We start from the raw sequence: 17,700 nt of genomic DNA, 5'->3' as shown, positions 1-17,700 counted from the left end.
GCCCGGCGCTGCGCTGCTTTCGTGCGGCCCGCGTCCTCTCCATTGGCGGCCTGGAGCCCGGCTCTCCACCCCTCCCGTGGGTGCGGGAGGCGGACCGAAAGCCGGGGTGCTCGCTCTCCAAGCAAGCCTCGCAAACCCGTGCGCGGCGACAGGGCTTTGTTGCGGGGGAAGCACCCTGAAGCAAGTAAGACCCGAGGCGCTTGGGTACCTCGAGGGCCTTACTTTGCTGTTGAAACCAGAGGCGGCTGGGGTTAGCGCGAGTTCAGAAGTTTTATTGATTAATATTGTAATAATTTTGTTGGGATGTGCTGGGGAAACTTTCCTTTCATCTAGAGTTTTCGATGGGAACTGCGCTATGATGGTGATGATTTGGGGCGGCGGAGGGGAAGCGGTTCCGATCGCCCGCCTACCCTCTCCCTCCTCCCTGTCCCACCTTAAACTGCAACTGCTTAGAAGAGGCACGCAGGAGTTAAAGGCCGCCCCACAGGTTTCTGACACCTGACTGTCTCTGTTGAAGCAGATGCTGGCATGTGACTTCAGAACCTGGAAATGTGTAGGTATCCCGCGAGTTCAAAGCATGCCGCGTCTGAAGCCCCAGAGCTTCGAAGACATTTCCCTCCTGCTCAGTTTCATCTCTGGCCTACGGGCCGCAGGATGCGAGTGGAGGGGCGAGGGTCAGCTGGGTCCCCAGCTCCCACTCTCACGAAGACGCGTGGGCAGTCCAGGACACAGGGAACCCTTGTGACTTAAGTGGCCATTGTTTTGTGTCCTCATTTAATTTTCTGTAGCTGAGATCGCGGCCTTCCTTTTTCTTCTCTTTCCCTCTGACAGTTCCTCCTGTCTCCTGCTGGGCCTGCAGAGGGCTTAGGTGGGCACTTGTGATCAACATGGCCGGCTGGCCGGCCGCAGTCCCAGGCACCCACCCGCTGCGACCGGGATCCCCGGGCTGGGTTTCTGCCTCCTTGGGCTTTCGAGTGCCGGCAGAGGTGCTAAATTAGGCACTTCCCCACTGTACGCTGGCTCAGGCGTCTGGAGTTGCCTCCTGCCTTCGCCCAGATCTTCGGCACTGCAAGCCATGGGCCATTTTCTGCTCAGTGTTGTATTTCCAGAGATATGTGTAGCAGGAGAAACACGACTAGTGTGCGGGCTGGCCCCGGGATCTTGAGAGGCAGACTCTTGGGGTGTCCAAACACGCATCCTCAGCCCCCTTTCGGGACCCTAGAGCATCCCACAGCCAGGAGGTCCATCTGAGTTACTACTTGAAAGATAAACAATGAATAAAACTTCACAAAGTTGGCATATTCAAATTAATTTCACTTGTTTTAATTTAGGGTTGATCTGGATAGAGAAAAACAATTTCTTCTGCTCACTTTGTTTTTTTAAACTACAAGAACAAATTATAGCGATTAAGTCTGATTTGAACATTTCAAACTTGAAATGAAGGGAGGCATAGGTAGTATGTGAATTCCATAACCTTATGGTGGACTCCCGAAACCATTTTCTCTTCCATTTAATTTTCAGTTCTTTTATTGCAAATTAATGCCACTGAATTTCAATGGACACTAATGAGACTGCTCCTTGAAAGATTATTTACTGCCGTGGTAATAATTACAAAGTGAGCATGGTCAAATAAAGAGGGGATCACATTTTATTCAAAAGTGTTCATCATTCCAGTGGCAAATAATATCACCATAATGTGCCCCATCTTAAACTTTTGCATTAAATGATATTCAAATACTTTTAGAATAATAAAAAAAGACATGAACTTTAAAAACTGAAGTAGAAGAACTCACAAAAGTGGAATTCTGTGTGGAAATTCTATTTTAGAATGATACTTTTTCCTGTCTAGTTTATTTCCTATAACATCCTGCTCTTTGGTTAGAATGGTGCCTTTTTTTTTAAGCGGGAGGAAGGGATACATCTATGCAAGTATTTCAAATGGGCAGATGCTATTTGATATTTTTTCTTCTCAGTTTTCCTGTTTAAGTAACTCTGGATAAAAAAGATAACAATTGAGTAGGGTCTTTTAAAAATCTTTGTTTCGCTAAGTAGTTCTCAAATGTAGTGGGGCTCAAAGTGGTGTTTCCAACTGCTTATGGTGACCTAGAAGATCAAGAAATCAGTTTACTGAGTCTAGAACATTTCTTTTAAAAAAAAAGAAACAAAGCAGAAAAAAATAATAGAAAATATGAGAGTGTGTGATATTTAGTAAGGTTAAGTTTTGTTTCTTGAAAATTTCTTTTACTTTTGTGTGCTTGTGCCGATTGTGACATAAGATGTATTTCTTACTGTGCATTGAGGTAAAAAAAGTTTGAATGATACTAAAATGTGCTCAGTAGAACACACAAAACTCAAGCAAGTGGCTTTGGTTTTATCTACATGAAGCAAAAAGCTAATATGATCACCTGTATTTTTCCCTTATACATTAGGCTGCTGTCCTTAGATCAGTTATAAAAGCTTTCCTATTCCTGAATTTTAAGTTTTCCACTTGTAGAAGGGTCCTATTGAGTGGATTTTCCACATGAATGTACCACTGTAGTATTCAAAGAACTGTGTAAAGTTCATATTATTTAGTATTAAGATGCGATAGTTATTTTCTTCCTTTGACTGCAATATGCAGCCATATTTTTGTATGAAAAAAGTAACGCGTGAAACTGCTCAGGGCATATGATACTACAGGAATTGCCACATATCCCAACAAACTGTTACTAAGAGATAACAAATTTGTTGGTTGGCACTGTGATTTTACAAGATTTTTCTTAACTAAAATTTCATGATGGAGGCACTTGGGAGTTAGTTTATGCTGGGTTCCTTTCTAGGGCTCAACTTAGAGGCTTGAATTAAACTAAAGTCAAAACAGTTATATTGACAAATTTTATAAATTTAACGTAACTATTTAATGCTGCATGCTTACTTCAGTTTTATCACTCAGTATTTCTAAAGGCTGAACATTGACTCCTTCTCAAAAAAAAACTCAACAAACAAGGATGTAAGCCTTCTAAATCACAGTCAACGCCCTGGTAATTTGTGTGCTGGCTATCTGCATACTTTGGACAACTAGTTTGTCCATGGTGATCATTTAGAGCTATTTCTCAACTTTGAACAGAGGTTCATTTCCAGGCAGAGATTTGAGTGGCTCACGTTCAAGTTTCCAGTAATTCTTTCCTTGTACTTGAATGATGTTAAAGCCCCTTTTCTTTCTGTTCTTTTTCACCCATTTAAATTGTAACTGATTACCTGACACTGTGCTGGTCTAAGAATACTCCAAAGAGCCACATACTACCTAGAGAATGAGTGTACGTTCGGAGGAAAACAGAATCACATCTCGTCTCCCGTCCATTTTCACCTTCTCCGTGTGGCTTGTACCTGTTTGGTAGAAAGCTTCTGAAGGATAATTGCCACTTCTTCTAATCCTTCTCACACTGTTAATTTGGATCCTTGGCTATTATTATTTGTTCTTTGCTTTTGCGAATATATTTAAGCTATGCCACATAATTTGAGAAAAGTCAGGTTGATGATTTTGGTTTCCTATACTTTTAAAGATGAAAAAAAAAAACAGGAACAAGAAATTGTGAATGGCAATAATGGTAACAGCAAAAACTATAAACTTCCTGTTAATAATAAGAAAATAGTAAATTTATCAAGGGAGGTTGGATATGTGAAAGCGTTATGTAAGGTATACAGACACTAGATATTTTTATTACTTTACCCATGTATTAATATTTATTTTGGTGCTTTTGTGAACTAAAAAATAGGAAGGAAAAGCAGATTTAAGTGGCCAAGACTTATGTAGTGGATACAAAATGATGAGAATGGAAATCTTTTTCTTGAGAAGCCGTATTTGGATAACATCTTCATTACCATGTGAAACGTTGGTTGGCAGCCTGGGTTGTTATAAAGAACATTCACAGATATACTTTTAGAACGTCAATGCCTGACAGATTATGTGAAAATGATTTTACATAAAACCATACATAAATCTTAATTATATTTCTCTCCACTCCATACTTGACTTAAAATTAATACATCTCACACCTCTCCGTGATGTCAATATTATTTTTAGTGTAACTTTGGAAGTTCCTAGCTGAGACAGAGCAGCATGCCGTGTGCATTCTTTTCTGAGACCGAATGGAGAGGAGCAGGTTAGTCTTTCAGTTTAATGCTTTGATTATCTGAGAAGGAAAACACAGAATGCCTATACTTACTTAGAACCCAAATGTGTACTGCTGGGAAAGATGCTATATAAATCCAAAATACATAGCTACTTACACACCCACTAACCAAAGTGAAAGCATAAGAGATTTCACAGAAAACAGCCCGTTTATCAAAGTAATGGAGGGGTTTTCTTTCATATTTTAAACTCGGCTAGTGAATTGATGGGCGATATAATTTTTTTTTTGAAAAATAGAAGCATTTCTGAATTGTTCCCTTCTTTACCCCTAAAACACCTTCACCCTGTCTTCTGAAATCAGAGAGCCTATGTGGGTTGGAGGTCCAGGTTAACACTTTTATAATATTCTTGGTCTAGTGGGGGGAGAAATCACAATTGCTGAGTCTTTTGCCTTGGAGAATAGCATTAGGAATTATGAGGAAAGTTTTGTGTTAATCAACAACATCTTAAATTCTGTGTAAACACATGGATGATAGAAAGATAGCCATTTTGATCCCCACAGAGAAAATTTTATGTAATTCGATAAAGTAGGGATTATAAGGGTCTTACTTAAATAAAAAATGTGGTATGGCTGCCACCTCTGAGTGTGTTGTGGCATGGTGCTGGCAGTCCAGGAGTGAGTAGACGATGATGATGGTGGTGATGACAGTGACAATCTTGATGGCAGCGAATGCTGGGCCCATTTCGGCTTGGTAGTATTTCTGGATGCCTATTTTTATAACCTAAAAATGTTTATAGAGACACAAAATCTTTTTTTATATACTTGCCTCATTTTTGTGTAGTTATAGTTTAATAGTCTGAAAATTTCAATTAGGTTATTGGCAATAATACTAATAGCATAAGTCTATTGTGTACCTGTAACTGCTACACAGAACATTAAAACAAACAAACCCCAAACCCCCCCAAAGCCTGGATTTGTTTGTTTGTTTGTTTCTCTTTGGGATTGTTTAGAGGGACAAATTGTGTCATTACTTTGTTCCCGTAACATTTTCTGCCTTAATTGAACATGTTATCTGTAGGAAGGTAATTGACTTCCTTGTCCTGTAATTGTCTACTTTCTGGAGTTTCGTATGAATGATTTTTGGGAAAACTGCAGAAGTTCATTTAAAATTAATAAAGTTAGTTAAGTAATGTTCTTGACTAGATATGTTCATTCAAATGAGCCCTCAGACATCTCAGATAGGTTCTTTCTTTGCGAATTCCCCGTGTTAGCAATCTCAAGGGTAGTGAAAGGTCACTAGCTGTTACCTCCAGCTCAGAATCTATGAAACTGTTGGCCTAAGTGACCATCTTTGGCGCCATTCTGATCCTGCATTTCTGGCCCTGGGCTCAATCCTCTGTTCTCAAGCCCTGGCCTGGGCAGGGTCCACAGTGTCCAACTTGTGTGTACTGGCACTGTGTGCTGGGTGGTTTTCTCTTCTCCACTCCCTCATAGGCTTTGGGTTTCTTCTAAAGACTTGAAAGCTAAAGCTAAAGGTGTCTTGTAGTTTCCTGGACCTAAGTGATGTTAGCAATGGTCCCTCATGCATTGGTGTACTGACCTTTTTCTCTGTGATCTTTTTTCAGTCCACTGTCATATTTTTTTGTTTCGTTTATCTTCTAATAAATAAGAACTTTAAATTCCTGTTCAACTTTTTCTGGCTCTTTTTTCTTGTTAAACCTTTTTTATTTTCTGTTTTAGTTTTCCATCTGTGCATTCTCAGATTTTTTCCTTCCACCTTTCCCAATTTATTTCTTTATTGACCTATTTCATTTGTTATTTTAATGAAATTTGGAACAGAGCTCAACAGTGTTCCTGCCGACCATGGGAAAGCCAGCAGTACAAGAACGCGCCTGCATAACTCAGAGTGGTACTAACTAGATTAAAAGTTTCCAAAAATTTTTTTTGTGTCTAGAAACTTGAAACAAAGTCAGAAGAAAATTTTAAGAATTGCTTGGATAGTTTAGTTATTCATTCATTAATTCAGCTTCCTTGTTCCAAATTGAGTAGCTCATTGAGGGAACAGATTACATAAAGCGCATGCTTGTGATACCAGCAATCGTGGTGTTCCATGCGATAGCTGGGAAATCTTATAGCCCCCAGTAGATGAAATTCTAATGCTCAAATCTTTTGTGTGTATATGTCATGGAGATATGTAAAAGTGCAGTTGTTCTGTGGAGCAGGTTGCAGGAATGCTAGAACCATGAGAACTTGCGCAACACATCCATGCCAATTTCAATTTCCTACCCAACTGACAAAATCACTAATTTTGAAAGCAGTTCAAGTGCATCCATGATTCCTTTTATTTATGTCATGAAGATGTTTTAAATGGTGATTTTTGGGGGACAGGTAAAACATTCATAATATAACACTGTTAGCAACAATTGATTTTAAGTTTACTTTATGGTAATTTCCCATTTTACTTTTGGGGGAAAATCTTACAAATGTTTATATTTATTTTTGCTGGAGTATTTTAAGCAATTCAAAAAGAAAGGATACATGTTCCAAATTCAGTATAAGACAAGTTAGTTACATGGAGAAGTTATTTTCTTTATTTATAGGAAAATAATTATGAGGTCTTTGGAAGTCTTTTTAGTTTCTAGTTGGAGGGATCTTTGAGCTCTGGTGCAACTGGACACCCTGTCTGATTCACCTCTGTATTTCTCTCAACCTTTAGCAAAACGTGTGGCACAGGAACAAGCTGAGAAGTTGTTGACTGTGTGAATGGCTGGTAGTGAGCTGGAAGTACCAGTTTTGCTCAAGGCTCCGAGCTGGGAGAGGGCCATACAGGAAGGGGTCCACAGATACCACTGGAAGAATATGGAGATTTGTGAGCATCTCTCCCTCAGCACTCAGATAAGGACTCCATGGGACATTATAGGCACAGTCAGTTCTCATCAGGTAGTGACTCAGTATTTGTGGATTCACTTAGTTGATGACATTTACTTAAAACTCCCAAATGAATAGGCAAGGTGTTTTCTGGATCTTTCAGAGATGTGCAGAGTGGCACATGTCTCACCGGATGCCCATGTTCCTGGCTAAGGCTGAATGAACTCCTCTGGGTTCTTATTCCAGCTTTTGTGTTAGAAATGTGGACTTTTGGCATCTGTTTAATGCCATGGTTTTCACATGCTCAGGCTTTTTCTTGCTTTTACTGTTTGAAAAGACCCCCAGGCATCGTGCTGAAGTGCCCTCTGGTGTTTCTCAGGGCAGCACAGCCTCGGCACGTGTAGTGGAGGTGGACTCTGAGTAGGGATGAGTTGTAGTGTGATTGGCTAAAGTCATTGTTAACATATCAACAGTTTATATTAAATAAAGTGCTTTAAAACTGAAACATGCAAAACAAGATTAAGTACTGGTTGGAGAAACTTGTTGTAGCCAGAGATTTCCAGGGACCCACCCCATTTTCCCCTCAGAGCGATGGTTCAGTACTCAGTAATTCCTTGATCAATGAGAATGAACTCTGTAAAGGAATGAATTAAGCACACAGCCGGGGGCCAGGCGTCTTATGTTTGCATCATGGCTTGACTTGTCTAGCAGCAATCTCTGGCAAATTACCTAACTGCATTCCTCAACTTATTCATCTGTAAAATGACAATCAGAATAGAACATGTATCTGTTGACCATTGTAGGGATTAAATGAGTTCATAGATGACTAGGGCTTAAAACATGTCCAGCACATAACAATGTATGATTTTATTATGTTAAATTGTATTGTTATTATAGTATCTATTCTTGAAAAGAGAAATGAGAACTACACATGGAAGGCAAAAATCAGAGTTCTCAGAGTCTATCGCATTTCTAACACCCCTCTGTTCGTTTTTTTGTTTGCCTTCAGAGGGCCCACTTCAATATGCTTTGTAATTAGAAGTTAAACTTTTCAACCCAAAAGAAGCAGGAAGCTAGTATTTCCTGAAATGCTTAATATATGTTATGTACTGTGCTAGAAAAGAATAGAACAACTGTCATAAACTCCAAGGAAGTAAAAATCAATTAGTTTCTAAAAAGAGAGACGTGAAGTGTGCTGGGTGAAGTGATCCCAGAGAGGGAAGGAGTTGAGCTAAGGCAAGCCATTTGGGAAAAGCTGTTGCATGCAGCAAGCAACGGAGCACATTTCTCTGTGCTTTAGGACACCCATGGGCATCTACAAGGTGGTTTGCCAACCCTCACAGAGTCGTAGACTCAAGGATGATTGCATTTATCAAGACAATTAAGAAACTGTGAAGCCAGCTATGATGGTGCATTCCTGTAATCCTAGCTACTAAGAGGCTGAGGCAGCAGAATTGCAATGACCCTGTCTCACTGAGACCTTGTCAAAAAAAAAAAAAAAGGCTGGGGATTTCAGTCAGTGATAGAATGTCCCTGGGCTCCATGCCCAGTACTTCATCAATCAATCAATCAGTCAATCTATCAAAACAAAAAACCTTATGGAGACTTGGGCCGTATCTTAGCAGTTGTGATAATTGCTCTGGGGTTTAAGATAGAATAAGGAAAACAAAAACATAAAACAAAACATCTTGGGGCTTTTCTCTTAGTCTGTAGATTTATGTTTCCCAGCACGTCTCTGCCTCTGCATTCCATCTTCCTGCCGCTGTGGATGGATGGTGCTCTGAGCGCAGATCTAAATATGGAGGCAGGAGAGCCCTGGTGTGATATGTTTTGCTGTGTTCCAACCTTGAGAAGCAAAATTCGAATCAGGTCTGCCTGATTCCTAATTCTTCCCTTCATTTGGGCCTCTTGGGAATGGGGAGTGCTAAGGACAAAGATGGCAGCAGCGTTCATTTCCTCCTCTCCTCTTTCCAAAACAAAACCCAAAGTAGACAGTTGCAATTGCTGTTGATACAAAGAATGCACATTGAAGAATAGGAGGACGTTGACCTTTGCCACAGGGTACGAAGATGAAATTAGGGAATAATCTAAACCACTGATCGATCAGGCACTGTTGCCTATTACTTTGACTAGCTTTTTGTTAAGTGTTAAGATGAAGATGATAAGGTTCTTATAACCTCCTCCATTGCAGCAGAGTTCTCTTTTCAGAGAGGTGCCACCACCTCAGGTTGTTAGTGGCAGGATATAATCTCTAGCATTGTTTATGCAGCTGTAAAACCCTAAATTACAGTACACTTGGTTGATTGCACAACGTTTCCAGTTGAGTGTTTGGAAAGTTCTGTTAAGTTGGAATCTCTGGGCAAGTGGAGGAGGACTCAGTTATAACTCTCCTGATGGACTCCCTTCTGTTGTGACGTAGTTGCAGCATTCTTAATGCAATTAGAATGTGGCTATTTGTAATGCTGCCTCTTCCAATTTTGTGTTTTGGAAGGCCGCTTTATTGATGAGAGAGAGGTTGACAGCAGGCCTCTGGCACAGTCTGCTCAGACTCCGTCCCCACATTGTCCAGTCCTTAAGCCTGTTCTTTTTCTTCTGTGACTCTGCCCTGGACAGGCGGCTGAAAGGAAGCCTTTGAAATGGTAGAAATATGTCTAAAGTGGTTAGAAGTGAACATAAGTCTTCTCCAATGCCTCCATTTCTTGACCAACAGATTCTAGGTCCTGAACAATGAAGGGCCAGCACCCACGGGTCTAGACTTTCTGGTTGTTTGTTCTTTGTTTTTTGACGCTTAGTAATTATGACCGATGAAACCAAAGTTGCTAAATAATGAATCCAGCTCTCTTCTAAGAAGCCTGCCCCTGAGAGAGGGAAATCCTGAAAGCATCTACACACCTGATCTGGTCTCATCTGTCTGCTCACCTGCCCTCTGTGCTTTCTCACTGGTCAGCATACAGGTGTGCTTTGTGCCCTGGCATCTAATCCCTTGCAGTCTGATGCCAATCAGTCACCTACTGTCACTCCAAGACACATTTGTTCAAAGCCAGTTTTGGATGGCACTTCGCTACTTGTGTTTTACACAGTCACCCCTGTCTGGAGCATTTGATTTTCTCCCATCTTGTCCCATTTCTGCTAGGTTCGTTCTACTCAGAAATCAAACTCAGCTGAAATGCTACCTTTACCAGATGAGTTTTCTTCCCGGCCACTTCCAGCGTATATGGTACCTTTTTTGTTACCTTTAGTGTGGTCACCATTGAATTCCTTCCATTTTGGTTAAAAGTAAATTTATCACCCTGATTTGTTTAACAGGTTGTATTGAGGTTAAGTTAGTAGATTTTTATTAATTTTAATAACATGTATATCTTCACTCATTCAGCAAGCTTTCTTGGCTGTTGATGGTGTCTGGCTTATGTGGCAGAGACGGAGACTAGAAACATTATAATGTCAACAAGGAGTTCAGAGTCCAGTGAGGGAGATGACGAGTGGGCAGATAATAGAACAGTGGGATAAGAACTGTGTTAGAGGCCAGGAGGAGCACTGAGGAGAGACACTCAGCCAGGTGGGCAGTCCTGGTCCCTTGAGGCAGAGGTCAAGGATGGCTTGGTGGATTTAGCCTGGCAGAGGCTCCAGCCCAGGTCGTGCCTTGCTTACCCTGATACTCCTGCAACTGCAGTCTAGTACCCACAACAGAATAAGTGCTTAATAATGTACAGAGGCAAGTTGTTGAATCCACAAAACTAAAGGTAAATGGTTAAGATTCAGTGAGATAACCTGACAGCTAGTGTTTTTTTGGTTTTTGGAGCACCGTACACCAGGCGCCTTGTTAATAATCTTTAGAGCTGGTATTATGATTCCCATTTATGGATGAAGTTAAGACTCAGAAAGGGGAGTGACTTGCACAAGCTCACACAGCTACTGATGTACAGCTAGGGATTTTAAAATTTGGAAAAATGGAGCTGAAGCTTTTAACCAACTGTATGCTATGTGGAAAAAAAGTGACAAGATGTCTTTTGTTGCTAATGTCCTTACTGGGCAGCTCGTCTCTTAATTTTTTTGTGGTGCTTTTATTTTTAGTTGTGACAATGTTTTAATCTTAGACCATGTCCCGAGGCTGCTGCTTTTAGTTTTATGGGAAATGGCTATTTTTATGATACTTACATGTTTAAACAATTTTCCATTAAGTAGGGGCATGTTTTCTCTTCCAATATCAGAAGCAGCCATTAAATAAAATCCTAGGAAAACTTGTTGATAGCAAGTCCCTTCTCTACATGTGAAACCCATCCAATAATTTTGAATCTGGGTAGAATTATAGTGTTCGTTTGGCTCAGTCTTCTCTTTGAGCTGATAAAATCAGGAAAAAATCAAAGTATTTTCATCTAAGAGCAACATTAGACATGATGTATTACAACCCCTTTGTTTTTGTAGAGGTGAAATTATAGAACCTCAGCATTTTAAATTGAGAAGAGACCTTTGACATGATGTGTTTCACTGGCTTTATTTGCCAACTGAAGAAATCAGAATCTAGAGAAGTGAAGTGACTTCCCCAAGGTTTCCCAACCAGGAGAACAGAGGCAGTGCTATGTCTATGTAGGGCTCCTGTTTACCACCCCTCACCTAAGAAGCCCTGTTCTTGCAGAGCACAGATACCATGCTGTGCTTGTAGCTCTAGCATTTGTAATGGAAACTCAACAAAGTGGAATGAGGGAATGCCCCATTCTGGTTGCTATGAAATTATGATGATGGCTAAAGTGAATGCAATAGCTGTACCTGCCCTGGCTGGCCATCTGTTTAATTGGTTTATGCTCCGTGTGAAAAATTTTAATCTCCATTCGGCGATTTAGTTTTAGCTCTCTAGCGGGGACTTACTTCCTACCCTTCCATTTAGATTGTTTCCTCTCAGTCCTAATAATTATATCATGTTTACTTTGTGATTGAAGATTCCCTTTCTTGTTTTCCTTTTTTCTGTTTCCAAATCTTAAAGGTTAGGAATTACCTTGCCAGATTTCCCTGGAGATTTATGCTGACTCCTTTCAGATTTCTAGAGCAGTTGGATGCTATTTTTATTCCACTCTTACCAATGTGAAAATGGAACTTGCATTAATTCATCGTAGATCTTTCTCCGCAGTATTGGCAAAAGTAAAAATAAACCAAGTTACAATAAAAACTTGGTTATATGGTCCCTTTGTTGAACAGCATGGGTCTTTCTGGGACTGATTTCTAAACCCAATGTTGGTTAATATAATGTTTACTATTAAATTTTCCCCTGTGTGATTTAACACTTCATTTCCAGGAAATGAAATGTAAGTTTAATAAGAATTGTAATTGATGGAACCATGTGTTGGAAATATAATTAATATTCCTGATAAATGTTTAACACATTGATTCCCTGTACCCCCCCAAAAATGTTTAACACATTTATCATGGCTGATGAGTTATTACTGTATGAAAGCAAGATAATTTAAAACAGTTTATTCTGCAGAAGTTTATATTTATCAAGATAGGATTTATAATTCAGCAAAAGTATAGCATGTTTTCACTTTCAGTTTTTTTAATGAGTTGAAGAACTAGAATTGTCAGTTAAAATATTTGAAAGAGATAGTAATGTTCTTATTTTTCACCGTACTTTAGAGATAGCATGTAGAAAGTAAATAAATTCTGATTGATGTTTTATGACTTTTACGTATGTGAAAGAAAAACCATTTGTGGTAGGAGATGCTGTATGGGCTTCCTGAGGTTGGCCTTTGTGTTTGTTTTTTCTTTTGTGAAACATTGTGGACCAATTTTTTTTTTTTTTTTTTGCTTTCTGGTTTTGAAAGCAGTATCACTATCCTTCGAGCGAAGTGATTTCCGCTAAGGAGTGAAAGCAAAGCTGCCCTGGAGATACTATTTTTGAGGCTCTAGCACAGCCCTGCGCAGTTCAGGTCCTTGGAGACAGGTGATGCTATGCACAGGAAGATTAGGTCAGTTACCATTTTTTTAGAGCCTGTGTTTCTTCTTGGAAGATGGACATGTTAATCTTCTCAATGACTAGGCTAAACCTGTTTAATAGGAACTACAAGAAGGACAGTGTTAGCAAGTGGAGAGAAAATAAGAAAGATAAAGTCTCACCCCTTGTGCTCCCTACTTACTAGTGAGGCAACTTCTCTTTGGTGACTTAAGCTATGTGAATTGCAAGGTACACTGGTCTTTTTAAACTGGCAGGCGATTTTCATAAACAGGTGAACATTAATTTAATGTGCTATCCTGCTGGATAGGAGACCTCCTTCAGCATTTCCTCATTCTATCCCAAACAAATTTTTGTTTTTTGTCGAGAACAGCATGATTAAGCCTGTGATCATTAACTTTTCCTATTGTCCTGAACTCAAATCTGTAATTGCTGTTGGAACTCAAACATTGCTGTTGCCTTCCTTAAAAGCATCATATTTATGGCTGTCTGAAAAAAAAATACAGGAATCCAAGGTAATTTGAAATTTCAGATAAATAACAACTTTTTAGTTTTTTTCTCATGTGATATTATAGTAAACAGTTTGTGGTTTATCTCGTAATTTTATTGGGTGTCCTATATTTTGATTGGTTAAATTGGGAGCCCCACCCCTATGGCCTCACTATTTACTATGTTTAGTTTGGAAGCCCGGAGGTGTAACATCCACCTGTTCCTCTCTACCAAGAAAGGAGGCACCTGGTGTAGAATTTGAACACTAGATCTTGCCGTTATTGTTGATTATGAAGGAGACATAGGTTAAGATTAAATGTAGATGTGGCTGTTATTCAGATAGTTGTAATTCTTGGTCATAAATTTTGACAATTATGAAAATACATAATGAAAGTATAAAGGAAATATTACAATTCATGAGGAGAAAATCAAAGAGTAAGGGTCAGGTAGAAGCAATCTTGCTTCCAGAACTATGGATTATTTTTGTGAGTGAGGATGGTGGTAAGTGTTATAGAAATAACAGCACACAAGGAATGTAAACACCAAGATCAAGAGATGGATGGAAGGGCAAGGGAGGGAAGGGAAAGAGAATGAAAAAAGGAATTAAGATGTATTATGCACATGTACCAATTCCTTGCAAAAGAATGTAAACATTGTGTACTACAAGCATGTACTAGTAAAAAAAAAACAACACTATTTTGGATATCTTGGGGGAAATTTTCTTATTGATTAAGGATGATTGAAAATCAGGAATTAGTTGTTCAGAAAAAATAAATCTCTAGAATGCATTCTAAACCATGAAAGATTTAGAAGCACATGTTTGGGAGATCTGTACTAGCCCTCTTTCAGCTAGTTTGTTGCCCTTTTGATTGTCTGGCTGCACAGCAGGAGGATTCAAGCTTGGGAGACTGCTTACCGCATGGGGTGGTGCTCGGGGAATCTCCCATGCATAGTTATGTTTGTGAAGAAGTTGAGGCCATTATGTGAAAAAGGAAGGGAGGGCCCTTCTCCAGGAATCATTTGAATATAGGTCAGATAACTGCAGTTGTGCAATTTTCTGGGCAATGATGGTTTTCTGAAATTGTTTTGATGAAAATATAAAGGGATGTGACAAGTTTCAAATCCTCTAAAGTATTTCCTTTTACTCAGTCCCGAGCCAATGATGTTAAAGAACTCCCAGAGCCACGTTCCGAGGCAGAGCTGGAGCAAGAGGTGGTGCGAGAGTGGAAGCACGTTCTCTAGGGTTCCCGTGCTTAGCAAGCTAACATTGCTGCAGCTCGTGGCAGTTGGTTGACAGCTGAGTGATTTGTCCCATCTGGGTGTGAGTCAGGTTTGTGCAGAGCATTCACGATGGCGAAGGGAAGGTAATGCATGAAACGTTGGTTAGCTGGGCCTTCTTTTATATCGGCTTCATAACAAATTTATACCTTGAAGAACTATATCAGGAGAATCAGGAAGAGCACTTCTAAGATAAATATAAATAGTTATAAATATCACTTATAAAAAGTAATAAAGATTTAATGCTGATTTTCCTCTGAGCAAGGCCAAGTTTTGTAGGAGGCAGAGCTTGGGAATCTGAGCGCTTATCCTTAGAGATCTCTCGTTGTTTCTGATTCTGCTATCTAGACGAAGCCACCAGAGGATGCTGGCTAGGAAGGAGAAGAAGCTCTTCAGATCTGAAAACGGGAATGAGCCGGTTTGTGCCTGGACACCTGCAACACTGGTGCTTCCTGGAAGGAGCAGGGCAGGCACAGCTGCTTGTTGTTAGGCTCCGGAAAACTCAGCTGCATTAGCCTTGTTGACTTTCTGAGTTTGTCACTGAGTCCTTGTTCTTATTCCCCATAAAGAGTAATTGAAATCCCTGCTTGGCGGTCTGGCTTACAGTGACCAGTGTAGCCTGTCTGACATGTTTTTACCTCGCTCAGCTGATGGTGATGGTGTCAACCCCCTGCTAACTTCACTGGATGGCTGACTCTGTTTGGTCATTCATGCATTCAGCAAATATTTATTGATCATCTACTTTATGAGAGGCACTGTTCTAGGCACTGGGAATAGATCACTTATCAAAGCATGCAAATCGGTGAAGGTTGTATTGCGAAGACTTTGTTATTGCAAAGGGAATATTTCAGCTAAGTGATACTGGGTCGGGAGTAGTGGTGGGTGGAGGTCCCAGGGCAAGGCACTGGAGGCTGGGGGGAAGTATCGAAGAGGTCCCCAGGCAGGACTCTGTCTGGTGTTAAGTAGAGTGGCCAGTTGGGCTGGAGTGGAGTAAAAAGGTGGAGTTGGCTTTTCCTTCTAGTGATACGAAGATTCACCGGCCCATTGCGAAGACAGAAATGACTTGCTGTGACTGTACTGTCACATAGCTTACAGAAATGGGAGAGTATAATGACCCTGCATTATCCAGCTTCAACAATTATTTCATGTGTAAATACTTCTGTATGTGCTTCTAGAGGATGAGGACTGTTTTTAAAAACACAACTACAATATCATCACATTTTAAAAATGAAGGAATTATTGAAGGCATGAAGTTTAATCAAGACTATATTTTTCTGTAATTTATTAATACAGCCATCAAAAAGCCAGAAGTGTGAATTCCAGGATGCCTATGCTCTACTGAGTGAGAAGAAAAGTTCTAGTGTCCAGTCCATTGTACTCACTCTTTTTTTTTTTTTTTTCATTGTACTCCCTCTTGAAATTGCCATTGCTCACCAAAAGCCCCTGGTCATAATTGCTGAGGACATGGACAGAGAAGCTCTAAGTACCCTGGTTTTGAACAGACCAAGGTTGTCAAAGCCAAAGTTCCAGGGTTTTGTGGCAAGAGGAAGAACCATCTGAAAGACATGGCTATTGCTACTGGTGGTGCAGTGTTTGGAGAAGAGGGATTGACCCTAAATTTCCAAGATGTTCAGTCCCATGACTTAGGAAAAGTTGGAGGGGTCACTGAGAGCAAAGATGGTGCCATGCTTTGAAAGGAAAAAGTGACAAACTACACACTGAAAAATATATACAAGAAACCACCGAGCAATTAGAAGTCATTGCTAGTGAACATGGAAAGGAGAAATGGAATGAGCAAATGGCAAAGCTTTCAGATGGAGCGGCTGTGCTGAGGGTTGGTAGGACGAGTGACGTTGAGGTGAGTGAGAAGAAAGACAGTGTCACAGATGCCCTCAATGCAGCTATGGAAGAAGGCACTGTGCCCGGCTTTGGTGCATTCCCGCCCTAGACTCTTAACACGTGTTGGTGGAGGTCAAAGAATAGGTATAGAAATTACTAAAAGAACATTCAAAATTCTTGTGATGACCATTGATACAAACGTAGATGTGGAAGGATCTTCCATAGTTGAGAAAATCCTGCAGAGCTCCTTGGAAGTTAGTTATGATGCTATGCTCTTTGTGAATATGGTAGAGAAAGGAATTACTGATCCAACAAAGGCTGTGAAAACTGATTTACTGATGCTGTAGGGATGGTCTCTCTGTTAACAGCTGAGAAGCTGTGGTCACAGAAGTCCGCTAGGAGGAGAAGGACCCTGCGATGGGCACCATGGTGGGATGGGTGGCAGGATGGGTGGTGGCATCTTCTGACCCTAGAATAGGGCTTGGTCCTCACCAATGAACTGTGACAGAAAGCTCCATGCAGGGTCCTCACCAGGAACTTCAGGGAAGTTGATGGAAGAACTGGGGAGAAGGATGGCTGATGTAAGAAAATCACATGCCCGCCACTGTTTATTTCAGTTATAATATACGATGGTTTACTGCTGTCATTGTCCATGCCTACAGATAATTTACTTCCTACTTTTGAATGCAAAAGCATTTGTACTTTCTTGACATGGTACTAGAGCTCAGTGCAGAGGCTCTGGGTTCAATCTCTAGTACTGCCAAAAATAAAAAAACAAAACAAAAAACCAAACCCAAACCAAACCAGACAAAACCCTTCTAGAGGGAACGGTTAAGAAAACCCTGGGAAACTGCAAGTGACTTATCCAAACTTGAACTTCTCTTTGCTGTATTATCCTTTCTTGCCTCTGGGAAATTTGGGCAGGCAGCTGAGCACTTGTCTGGACTGATTTACTACTATCTCAAGATATTTATAATTATTTAAAGGAGTATCAGAGAGTTAGTTCTACATAATTAAATAGCATTCAATTTAAATAAATTTACAATATTTATTCTCTGCCTCCACTATGGGAGGCCCAGAACCTGTGTAACTGTGACCTGCAAAGCAGCATGGGAGAGGCCAGGAAGACATGGGTACAAGGTAGAGGGGCAGGAGGACAGACTGAAAAAGGAT

The 17,700-nt window shown here is 40.4% G+C and overlaps 1 protein-coding gene and 1 pseudogene across 3 annotated transcripts in view; both read left to right on the top strand.

Annotated features, from left to right (window-relative positions):
- The window catches only part of Esr1 (estrogen receptor 1), a 364,976-nt gene that overhangs the window by 99,306 nt on the left and 247,970 nt on the right, over positions 1-17,700 (top strand). The gene's annotated exons all lie outside the window — the stretch shown is intronic.
- Positions 14,761-16,994, top strand: LOC102019436 (annotated as a pseudogene).

The sequence above is a fragment of the Chinchilla lanigera genome, unplaced genomic scaffold, assembly GCF_000276665.1.
Source record: "Chinchilla lanigera isolate Chin_1 unplaced genomic scaffold, ChiLan1.0 scaffold00038, whole genome shotgun sequence".
Classification (NCBI taxonomy): domain Eukaryota; kingdom Metazoa; phylum Chordata; class Mammalia; order Rodentia; family Chinchillidae; genus Chinchilla; species Chinchilla lanigera.
Note: the sequence above shows the minus strand (reverse complement) of the source record. Positions and strands in the feature narration are given on the sequence as shown.